The sequence below is a fragment of the Eumetopias jubatus genome, unplaced genomic scaffold (assembly GCF_037043125.1).
Source record: "Eumetopias jubatus isolate StellerSeaLion01/CBP00866 unplaced genomic scaffold, mEumJub1_p1.0 scaffold_17, whole genome shotgun sequence".
Taxonomy (NCBI): domain Eukaryota; kingdom Metazoa; phylum Chordata; class Mammalia; order Carnivora; family Otariidae; genus Eumetopias; species Eumetopias jubatus.
Window position 1 is genome coordinate 32,922,703 of NW_028274823.1, and position 12,922 is coordinate 32,935,624.

Consider the following 12,922-nt stretch of genomic DNA (forward strand, 5'->3'; position numbering starts at 1 on the left):
ATATATTATTCTACTAAGGACATGAATGACCCTCAAAGTAACTCTTCCATGAACCAAGAAGCAGGATGATACTGTGGTTTAGGGCAAGGGCTTGAGAGTGAGTTGCCTCAGTCTCTGCTTGTAATCCATGCTCCACCAATAATAGATTGTGTGACCTTGGCCAAGTTATGTGTCTTGGTTTCCTCATTTGTAAAATGGAGATGATAATGCAACCAACTTTATGGGGTTGTTAAATGAGTGTATTAAATATTGTAAAACTTGAAAATGTTAATTATTATTCTTTCATTCAACCAGCCAACATTTACTGAGCCTGCTGTATGTCAGGCACATGAAATGCACAAATAATCTCAAGTCCTCAAAGATAACCAAACAGCCACCCAAATATCTTTTTTTAAATATTTTATTTATTTATTTGAGAGAGAGAGAGAGCAAGTGAGCACAAGCAGGGGAGAAGAGGGAAAAGCAGGCTCCCCACTGAGCAGGGAGTCCGATGTGGGGCTTGATTCCAGGACCCTGAGATCGTGACTCGAGCCGAAGGCAGACGCTCAACAAACTGAGCCACCCAGGCGCCCCCACCCAAATATCTTTTAAAATCAGAGTCATCACTTTATAAAAATATCAAACAGAACTTTTATCCAGGATGGCAACTATACTTAAAATAATGGCAGACAATTAAAATAACCCTTGAAGAAAATAATGTAAGTGGAATAAAAGTCCCTACTTAAAAGCACTTGCCTGTTATCTTAAGTGCAATGTGTCTTCCTGTTTTTTTTTCCCTAGACAAATGTAGAACTTTTAAATTTTATCTATTATTTTTTTCTTACTTCTAAATGGGCCACTTAGACCTAGGTTTTAATCCTGCTGGCTCTGTCCTTTACTAGGTGTATCATCTTGAACAAAGTACTCAGTGAACTTGTTTTTCTTATTTCCCTTGCAGGGTTTTTGTGAGAATAATATATACAAATACCTAGGGCATAGTAAGTCTCCACAAATGCTATCTCCATAGCTGAAGCCTCAAATACCTACTTGCAAGGCTAGAGGCAAAAGACACAATTTGAAGATTATTGCAGGAAAGCCGTTGTGAGAATACACGGGCCTAAACTCTAGTAGTGACCAGGGCCCCATAAAGAAACAGATATAAGGGAAATGTCTAAGGACTAACAGGGAATGTTAACTGACCACATATGGGGAATAGGGTGAAATATGAGCCCACACTGACTCCATTGATTCAAGCCTGGGTAACTGGAAGACCGGAACTGCCTCTGAGAGAAAAAAGTCTGAAGGGAGAGCTGACCTGTATTACATCCTTGACCATGTAGTTCTAAGAGTCTCAAAGACATTGAATAGGATATCAGAACAAGTCAGAAGACTTACATTCATTGTTTCTCTTTGTTGCTGAGTAGTATGCTGGTATATGGATATACATCAGTTTGTTTTTCTATTCACTCATTGATGGAATTTGATTGTTTCTGGTTTTAAATGATGGAAGTTGCTATGAACATTTGTGTGGAAGTCTTTATGTGAACATCTGTTTTCATTCCTCTTACGTAAATACCTAGGAGTGGTAATCCTGGGTCACATGGGAAGTGTATATTTAACTTTGTAAGAAACTGCCAAAATGTTTCCAAAGTAGATGTCCCATTTTACAGTGACATCAGCAGTACATGAGATTTCTGTTGATCCACACTCTAATCAGTACTTAATATTATCAGTATTTTAATTTTAATCACTCTAGTAGGTATGTAGAAGTATTTCACTGTGGTTTTGTGTTTTGTCGATGACTAATGATATGAACATCTTTTCATGTGTATATATCTTACTCTTTTGAAATGTCTGTTCAAATCTTTTGCCCACTTAAAAAATTGGGTTGTTTGTCTTCTTTTTATTAAATTATAAGAATACATTATATATCCTGGATATAAGTCCCTTGACAAATACATGTATTGTAAATATATTATTTTCCTTCCCTGGAGTAAACTCTATTTGATCATGATGTATCAGCCTTTTTATATATTGCTGATTGGATTTCCTAATACAGTGTTAAGGATTTTTACATACATTCATAAGGGATGTTGGTAGGTAGTATTCTTTTCTTATAATGTCTGTCAGGTTTTAGTATCAGGGGAATGATGGACTCATAAAATGACATGAAAAATGTTCTCTTTTCTACTTTCTGAAAGAATTTGTATAGCACTGATATTATTGCTTCCTAATATGTTTGATAGAATTCACCAATAAGGCCGTCTGGGCTGGTGTGTGAAGGTTTTTAATTATGAATTCAATTTGTTTAATAGATAAAGGCTATTGAGACTTTCTATTTTTTCTATGTGTTTTGTTAATGAATGCCTTCCAAATAATTTGTCTAATTCAAATAGAATGTTAAATTTACATAAAAGTTGATACTAATATTCTCATATAATCCTTTTAAGGTCGGTGGGGTCTGGAATAATATCCCCTCTTTCAGTCCTGATGTTGGTAATATATATCTTCTTATTTTCTTCAGTCCAGCTAAAGATCATTTTTATGATCTTTCCAAAGAACCAAATTTTGCTTTCATTGATTCTATTCTTTGTCTTCTATTCATTAATTTCTATAGGTGCCTTTATTATTTCCTTCTTTCTACTTATTTTGGGTTTAATTTGCTCTTCTTTACATGCTTTCTGAAGATGGAAACTTACATAAATGAGTTTAAAACATTGTTTTCTAATATAACTATTTAAAGCTGAAAGTTTCCCTCCAAGCACAGCTTTAGAACATCCCACAAATTTTAATATAGTTTTCTCAGTTTCATTCACTTCAAACATTTTCAAATTTTGTGATTTCTTTTCTTTAAACCATTGGTTGACCAGAAAATTGCTATTCAATTTCTGAACATCTGGCAATTTTCCAAATCTTTTTCTGAGATTGATTTCTGACTGAATTCTGTTGTAGACAGAAAATACGGTCTGTATGAATTCAATTCTTTTAAATTTACTTAAAATTGGAATGATCCAGTGGATGTCCCATATATACTTGTAAAGAAGGTACAGGGTGGAGTGTTAGAAAATTTCATTTAGCTTGGGGCGCCTGGGTGGCTCAGTTGGTTAAGCAACTGCCTTCGGCTCAGGTCATGATCTCAGGGTCCTGGGATCGAGCCCCGCATCGGGCTCCCTGCTCAGCAGAGAGCCTGCTTCTCCCTTTCCCTATGCCTGCCCCTCTGCCTACCTGTGCTCTCTGTCTCTCTGTCAAATAAATAAATAAAAAATACCTTTGGGCGCCTGGGTGGCTCAGTTGGTTAAGCGACTGCCTTCGGCTCAGGTCATGATCCTGGAGTCCCTGGATCAAGTCCCACGTCGGGCTTCCTGCTCACCAGGGAGTCTGCTTCTCCCTCTGACCCTCTTCCCTCTCGTGCTTTCTATCTCTCATTCTCTCTCTCTCTCAAATAAATAAATAAAATCTTAAAAAATAACTTTAAAAAATAAATAAATAGAATTTCATTTAGCTCAAGTTGATCAGTAATGTTGCTCAACTCTTTCATGTCCTTACTGATCTGAATTTTTTTTTTTTTTGCCTACCTTTTATATCAATTACTGAGAGTGTGGAAATATCTAACTATGCTTGTGTATTTGTGGATTTCTCTTTGTAATTCTGTCAGTTTTGCTTCATATATTTTGAAGCTTTGGTATTATGTGCATAGGCCTTTAGAATTGTTATATCTTCGGAATGAACAGATCTCTTTATCATAAGTGTTTCTTTTTATCCCTAGCATTATTTTTTGCTCTCAAGTCTACATATTTTTATCCTCTCTCACAATTCTTTTTCTTTTTAAAGATTTTATTTATTTATTTGACAGAGAGAGACACAGCGAGAGAGGAAACACAAGCAGGGGGAGTGGGAGAGGGAGAAGCAGGTTTCCCACGGAGCAGGGAGCCTGATACGGGGCTCGATCCCAGGACCCTGGGATCATGACCTGAGCCGAAGGCAGATGCTTAACGACTGAGCCACCCAGGCGCCCCCACAATTTCTGACTTTTAATGGGAGTGTTTATACTATTTACATTTAATGCAGTCATTGATGATTGGGTTCAAATCTACTATCTCTGTTTTCTATATAATCCCACCAGTTTTTCCACCCTTTTTCCCTGCCTTCTGGTGGGTTGAAGTTTTTAAAATCAACTCTATCTTCACTATTGACTTATTAGCTATATCTCTTTGTTCTTTTTAATGTTTGTTCTAGGGTTTACAATATACATCTTTTACTTATCACAATTTATCTTCAAGTACAATAGTGTATCTCCATTTCTCTTTCCCTGCCTTTGTACTACTGCTATACATTTTACTTCTACACATTATAAATACCATGATGTTATTTTTTGCCTTAAATGTTGAATTCTCCTTAAAAGAACCTAAACAAAGCAGGTAGAGTCTTTTAATATTTATTCATTTACTCACATTTCCAGTAGTCTTAATTCCTTTGGATAGATCAAATATCCATCTGGCATCATTTTCCTGTCACCTGAAGCATTTCTCTTGACATTTAAGATAGTGCAATTTTGCTGGTGATGACTTTTCTTAGATTTTTCTTATGTGAAATTGTCTTTATCTTCATTTTTGAAGAATAATTTTGCTAAAGAATTCAAGAATGACTTTTTTCCCTTCAGTACCTTATAGATATCATTCCACTGTCTTCTGGCCTGTGTAGCTTCTGATGACAAGTATGCAGTAATTCTCTTTGATTCTGAGTTCATATGTGTGCTTTTTCTTCTCTGGTCACTCTTAACATTTTCTATCACTTGTGATTATGAGAATGTGATTATGGTATGTCTTAGTGTGGTTTTCTTTGTTCTTTTCCTGCCTGAGCTTCATGTTGCTTCTTGGATCTTGGGATTTATAGTTTTCAACAAATTTAGGAAAAAATTCAATCATTACTCCTTCAAATATTTTGCCCGTCCTCCTTCTCCTCCCCTTCTGGGACTCCAGGGACACAAATGTCATCCTACTTGACATTACCCCACAGTGTGGCAGCCATGGAGGTGTACTGCTTGGATTTCCCATCCAGAAAAAAACTGGCATTCAACTGTGAGGAATGCAATTAGCTGACCGCCTTCAGTTGTTAGTGCCTTTATAATCTACCCTGGGTATTGAGCCAAGTCCATGCTCTTCCTTGACAGTCTTCACTCTGGCCATTTCTGCCTAACAGGGAACTCTAATGGGAAGTCTTTGACCTAACGCATTCATTGAGTTGGCTAATTTTATCAGCAATGCATGGCAGACTGAGGCTTTCTATACCCAATCTTGCTTCCACTCACAAACCCTTTTTTTCCACCAGTGCCTGTACTATGGTTTCAAGGTTTTTCTTATTCAATCTTGTTCCCTCCCCTTTATTTTTTCCCAGGCATTATTGCTCAATAAACCGCTTGCTTTCCAAACTCAGCATCTTCTCCTCAGAAAACCCAATTGACAAGGTTAGTACCAGGAGTAGTCCAAGAAAATAGGCAGTAAGATAGATCTTTGGACCAGATTATTAACCACCCAGCTGGTAGTGAGGACCTCATCCTGGGGGTATTTGAGGCATAGATGATCCCTGGTATAAAGTGGCAACCCAATTGTTAATCTCCTGCCAGGACCTAAGAAAAAGCTGAAGACCAAACTCAGGATTTAATAGAGTTGCTGAATTGCAAAGATAATTTAATTCTAAACCAAGACAGGTCTGTTTTGCCAGTGTCAGAGTCCTAGTTCAGAAAACCTGAGACCCTGACAGTTGGGTTGAGTACATCTGGTGATGAATGGTAGTGAATTCATTGCTGGTGGTGAATGCCACCAATTATTTGGTTTCCCAGACTCCTCTAAACCCTCAGAGTCTACAGAGGTGTCCCTCTCATTAAGAATTATGACCCTGTCTGTGTAGGAAGACATTGCAAAGGCCTCTCCCCTGTAAGACAACAGAAATTTCCTTTAGGATATGCCCCATCTCCTGGCTGCTAGACCAATAAATAAAGTTAAAGTACAGCACAAACCAGCTCTGGATGTGCTAGGCCTGCTGAGGTAAGAAAAGAATAAATTCTGAAAGAGATTAAAGAATTAGGCACAATGTACTGGCAGGAGCTGAGGAAGTACCATAGGACTAGATTTTGAAAATGCCTAAGCAAAGGAGCCAGAATATAAGACTGGATAAGAAATAATTTATTAACTTCAGGATACAGAATTTAACAGGATACAGAATTTAACACCCTGGCAAGACCCCTAGGAGATGGTATAAATTCACTAGGTGGCTCCTGCAGGACTAGAGAAAGTGATTTTCACTAATTGAGGATGGAATGTCTGAGTTGCTATGGAAGATAGTGGAGGAAAAAATTTAAGACACAGGGAAGTAAGCATGCTAGTGTGGATGTATTGTGTGAGGGCAGAAGACCCACCTGAAAATTATGTTCCAGGGAATACATGTATTCACCAACGCCATCAGAAATGCACTGGTAAGAGGGTAAGAAGCATCACCAAGAAGTTCACTGGTAGTCCCTTCCTGGTTCCAGTGTGATTTTTCCCATCAGTGGATTAGGGATGCCCAGAGACAATCACGCGTCAGTGAGTTTCTCAGCCACCTAGCAGGTCCAATTCTAGCCTCTGACATCATCCACTGAGCTTTTCTGCTTCCCTACAGGCCAATTTCTGCTAACTGGCTCTAGCCCATCAGTGCTCATAGCAAATTTCTCTCAGCCACCTAGTAGGGTCCAGCTTGGCCACACCCTCTAGTGAGTTTCTCTGCCACTCAGTGGGGCAACTACCTATGGACCAGCCTAAGGCTACCATTGACTTCCAGTGAGTTTCTGTAACACTCGGCAGGCTTTTTACTACAGAAGAACTCTAGCTGACCAGCATCCTCCAATGAGTTTCACGGCTACTGAACTGACTACCCCTACAAACCAGCTAAGGTCTGCACCATCTGACAAATTTCTTTGTCAGATTTTCAATTGGGTACAATTCCCATATTATATATATGACTTGAAAAGAAATTTGTATTTGTAAAGAAATACAGCTGAATGTACCTGTGGCAGCTACAACCTCTTCAATAAGGTCTGAATCTCAGACTAGGGATTGGGAGCCCTATTCTAAGTTCTTAGTTTCTTCCTTGTTTATTCTTTTTCACTCCTAGAAATAATAGCAATTCCTACATTTGCCATTGCTGTGTTCCTTAGCATCTGATTTTCCCCTTCTAATGGTTAACCAGCTTTTACTGGGTGCTAATTCTAATGGCATTATCGATATATGATTCACATACTATAAAATTTACCCACTTAAAACTATATGATTCAGTGGGTTTTACTATATTGAGAGTTGTGCAACCATTACCACAATCTGTTTAGAACAGTCTCACTTCAAAAAGAAACTCCATACCCATAAGCAGACACTCTCTAGTCTCCATCAACTCGCATCACAGTTAACTTCTAATCTACTTGGTCTAATCTACTGTGTCTCTATAAACTTGCATATTCTTGACATTTCATATGAATATGAAAGGATGGAGTTGAAAATGGCTAAGGGCTGATCCAAGATGGGGAGGAGGTTGGTTTGACTGTAACAATTTGTATTTTGGGGGAATGAGAGGTACAATACAATATGTGGTCCTTTGTGACTGGATTCTTTCATGTAGCACATTTTCAAGGTTCATCCACATTACAGCATGTACCAATATTCCATTTCTCTTTATCTCTAGTAATATGTAATACAGATATACCATATTTTTTTCATTCATTGGTTGATGGACATTTGAGTTGTTTCCACTTTTGGCTATTATGGATAATACTGCTCTAAACACTTGTGTACAAGTTTTTAGGTGAATACATGTTTTCTTTCTTTTGGGTATATATCTAAAAATGGAATTGCTGTGTCATTTGGTAACCACGTTTAACAGTTTCAGGAATGCCCAACTATTACATTCTGCACCACTTTACATTCTGACCTATAACAAGGTATGAGTTTCAGTTTTGCCACCTACTCACCAGCACTTGTTATTGTCTTTTGTATTATATCCATTTTAAAGGGTGTGAATTACTATCTCATTGTGGTTTTGATTTGCATTTCCCTAATGAATGAAGATGTTAAGCATATTCTCATGTGATTATTAGTTATTTGTATATCTTCTTTGAAGAAGTATCTATCTATTCAAACCCTTTGACCACTTTCTAATGTAACTGTCTTTTTATTATTGAGTTATAATCATTTTAATATATTTTGGGTACAATTCCCATATTATATGACTTGAAAATATTTCTTCCATTCTGTGGGTTGTCTTTTCACTTTCTTGAGTTCTTTGAAACCCAATTTTTTCATTTTAATGAATTTTTATTTTCTAAAAAACTACCTTTTGATTTCTGTGCTCTTGGTGTCTTATTTAAGAAACTGTTTTCTAACCCAAGATCATAGAGATTTACACCTATGTGCCTTTTATAGTTTTATCTCTAACATATAGGTCTTTGATCTATTTTGAATTAACTTTTGCATACGATGTAAGGTAGCATACAAATACATTCTTTTGCACATGGATATCCAGTTGTCCCAGCAACATTTGTTAAAAGACTATTCTTTCCATATTGAAATGTCTTGGCATTCTTTTCAAAAATTAATTGACCATAAATGTATGGGTTTATTTTTGGACTATCAACTCTATTCTATTGATCTACATGTCTATTATGTCAGTACTCAACTGTCTTAATTATAGTAGCTTTGTAGAACTTTATTCTTCTCTTCAAAATTGTTTTAGCTATTTGTTATTCTGAACCCCCTGCATTTCCATATGAATTTTTAGAATCAGTTTGTCAATTTTTGCAAACAAAGGCAGTTGAAATTCTGAGAGGGATTGTGTTGAACCTGTGGTCTATTTGGGAAGTCTTTCCATCTTAACAATATTAAGTCTTCTGATCCATGAACATGGTATGTGTCTACATTTACTTAGGTCTTAATTTTTTTCAACAATGATTTGTAGTTTCAATGTAAAAGTCTTGCATTTTTTTTTTGTCAAATTTATTTTTAGTCCTTTAGATGACACTTTAGATCTTTTTTCCTCAATTAGGACTGTTCATTGCTAAAATCTAAAATCAAGTAGAACTGCTTTTTCTACTGATCTTGTATTCTGCTCCCTTACTGATCTCATGTATTAAGGGGAAGGTTTTCAGTTTTTCACCTTTAAATTTGACGTTAGCAGTAGCCCTGAAGATAAAAGTCCCATTCCTGGCAATAGAACAGACCTCAATCACAAAGAATTGCAATCATTTGTTTTGACTAGTCTGGTGGCTTCCTGGAAGACTGGTTTTTGTATGACTTGAAGCTTGCCTGGAGCTAAAGCTGCTACCTGGGGGCAATGCTGAAACATTAACAGGCAAATGTTTTGGTTACTGCTGCCTGAGGTAAGAGATAACATTTGAGGCAAGCAACAGACTGACCAAAAACTAGGGAGGACAGGCTGGGGAATGAATGCTGTCCATAAGAGCTTTGTAAAATTACAACATATTCCTGGGAATCTAGAAGACCACATAGAGTCAGGGCTGTGTGTGTGCTAAGGAAAGCCCTGAGAAGGCCTCACACTGTCATCTCTGACTGACCTGGAGGTTCTGCCAAAGTCGAGAGTGGAGGCTAAGGCACAGTGGTAAATTGCCTGGCTGAGTGTTGGAGGTGCACCACAAAAACACACAGAGTCCCTAGCAAACACTGGGAGATTTTTTCATTCTGGGGTGTTTAAGGAAATCTCTGTCCAATCATTAGCTGGCCATTGAGCTAACATAACAGATACTCCAGTGGCCACACATGACAAAGAATACAGACTTTACAAAATTAGTTCAGAAAAGTTACTAGACAAACAACCACAACAAGCAGCAACAACAAACCCTGGGATGGAAGAGGGGGTGGAGAATCTGATTTTCAGAGTTGCCACATTACAACATTTTAAATGTTCTGTTTTCAACAAAAGATTACAAGGCATGCAAAGAAAGAGAAAAGTATGGCTCATACATGGGGAAAAGCAATCAATGGAAATCCTGAGAAAGCCCAGGCACTGGATTTTCTAAGCAAAGACTTTAATGAACCCATGTTTAAAGAATGAAAGGAAAGTATGTCTTAACCAAATAAATATAAATAGAAGTAGTGAATAGAACTTTTAATTCTAGAACTTTCAATTACAGAATTGAAAAGTATAATAACAAATGAAAATTTCACTTGAGGGGCTCAGCAACAGATTGAGCAAGCAGAAGAGAAAATCTATAAACTTAAAGATGGATCAACTGACACTGTCCAGTTTAAGGAGCAGGAAAAAAAAAATGGAGAAAAACGAACAGAGCCTATGAGAATAGAGCCAACATGCATAACAGCATATATATAATGGGAGTCCCAGGGGAAGAGAAGAAAAAGAAAGCATTAAAAAGAATATTTGAAGAAAACTTCCCAAATCTGATGAAAAATATTAACCTACAAATCCATGAAACTCCAGGAACTCCAAGTTCTCAAAGATATGTATACCAGACATCTTATAATCACACTATTTAAACAACAACAACAAGGGAGAATCTTGAATGCAGCAAGAGAAGTGACTCATCACATACAAGGGGTCCTCAGTAAGATTAACAGCTGAATTCTCTACAGAAACCATGGAGGCCAGAAGCAGTGAGGGCATAGGCAAGGTGCTGAATGGAAAAAAACTGTCAACCAATTTTATAGTCAGCAAAACTACCCTTCAAAAAGGAAGAAAACATTGATAAACATTACTAGCAGACCTGTCCTACAAAGACATGCAAAAGGGAGTCCTTTAGGCTGAAAGGACATTAGATAGTAACTCAAAGACAGACACACACAAAGACAGACAGAACTGATAATGGTAATTATAAAAGAGGGTAAATGTATTTTTTATTTATAGCTTTTCCCCCCTCAATTTAAAAGTCAAATGCGTAAAGCAATAATTGATGGGCACCTAACTTCTAATGATATAATTTGCGATAATAACAGCATGAGGGAAGTAAGTTGTGTAAAGCAAAGTTTTTATTATTGATATTGAACTAGATAAAATAGATCAGCTCAATCTTTTCTAATAAAAATTCTATGTTTTAAATTGTCTATTTCTTATTTTTTCATTTGTAATTTTGGTGTCATATCTAAGAAGACTATATAAACAAAGGTCACAATATTTACTTCCATCAGTTTTATAGTTTTGCTTACATTTTGGTTCATGATCCATTTTGAGTTAATTTTTGTGCATGTAGTATGAGGAAGACTTTTTTTTTTTCATTCTTTTTTTTTCCATCTGTGCTTCAGATTTTGTAATCTCTCTCCAACTATCTTCAGGTTTGCTGATTCTTCTGCCAGCTCAAATATACTGTTGAGCCTCCTTAGCAAAAGTTCCACTTTGGTTATTGAAATTTTCAACTCCAGAATTTTCATTCAGTTCTTTTATTTCCCCTTTTTATTTTCATTTGATGAGTCACTGTAAGCATACTTTCTTTTAATTCTTTAAACTTGGTTTCCTTTAGGTCTTTGAACATATTTACAATTGCGGCATAACACTTATCCTGTATCTGGTATCCCTCAAAGGAAGTTTCTATTGCCTGCTTCTGCCCATGCCACACTTTCCTGTTTCTTTGAACATCTCATAATGTTATGTTGAAAACAGAACATTCCAGGTAATATAGAATCTCTCCATGGTGGTTCCCCTGTCCACTCTGGGCTTATTTTTATTTAGTGACTTGGCTTGACTAATTCATGAAGTCTGTGCCTGTTACTACTCAACTTGTTTCTCCCTCATTTTTATCTTTAAGCCTGATTTCCTTCCTTTCATCAGATTTGGGAAGTTTTCTTCAAATATTCTTTTTAATGCTTTTTCTTCTTCCCCCCCCCCCCCCGAGACTCCCATTATGTATATGCTGTTATGCTTGTTGGGTCAGCAAGGGGTAGCTTCTGAGTCAGCATTTAATGACTAGCCACTAATTAATAAGAGGTTGTGCTTAAGCCCCCTGAATTAGGGAGATTAACACCCTTCACCACTGTGTGGGGCTTGGCGTTTTTTCACTATTTAGGGAGTTCCCAAGTTTTGCCCTACATTCTGTCAGAGACTTGTAACTCACAGTCCCCCTCTGGTTGCTCCTATGCTGCTATAGCCTTGAACCTACACACATTATTTCTGATCACAAAGGATGTCTGTAGTTTTACCCACTCTCTTGGTCTCTCTCCCTGATCTTGTCTTTAAGCTTTCTGGCTGGTATCTATTGGTATCACCAGTAACAGTTAACCTCTATTTATTGGTAGATGATTGCCCTATAGTTTTCAACATTCAGGGGTACAAACTGCTCCAGTCTGTCCCAGGTAAAGTTAGGCCCCTAGTAATGTGAAGTGTGCTGTCAAGTCTTTCAAGCTCACTTAAACCTTCCCCTGGACAGAACCCCTTTGCCTGTGCTATGGAGCATGTTGGGGGGGCAGGGTTGAGTATGGGAAACCGGCTCTTATTGAATGTCTCCCAGATCCTCCCTGCAGAGCAGCTGTGTCAGGGGTTAGAGGGGGGCATGGGGGAGAATTTTCTATCCCTTCCCAGTATGAATTTTCTATCCCTTCCCTTCCCTTCCCTTTCTATCCTTCCATAGCCCAGAATCAGGGAGGATGGAATCTGCTAATGTTCACCAGCAGCAGAATGTACACAGAATAGCTCTTCTGGCCCCAGAGAGCTGGGACAGATATAAGCTGCCATTTTGATGCCAAGCCCACCAGAGCTGGTCTCTTCCAACACGGTTGTGTGGGAAAGGGGACTTACACTATTAAGAGGAGCTGTCCTGCCCCGATTCTCCTTATGTTGCAGAATTTGGAGTCATACGATGACTAATCAGCAGCCATCTCCCATTTGTTATAAGCCTTCTGTGGAACACCGGTGTGGAAAATGGGATCTACCAAACAGGGATATATTTAATCTTACACCC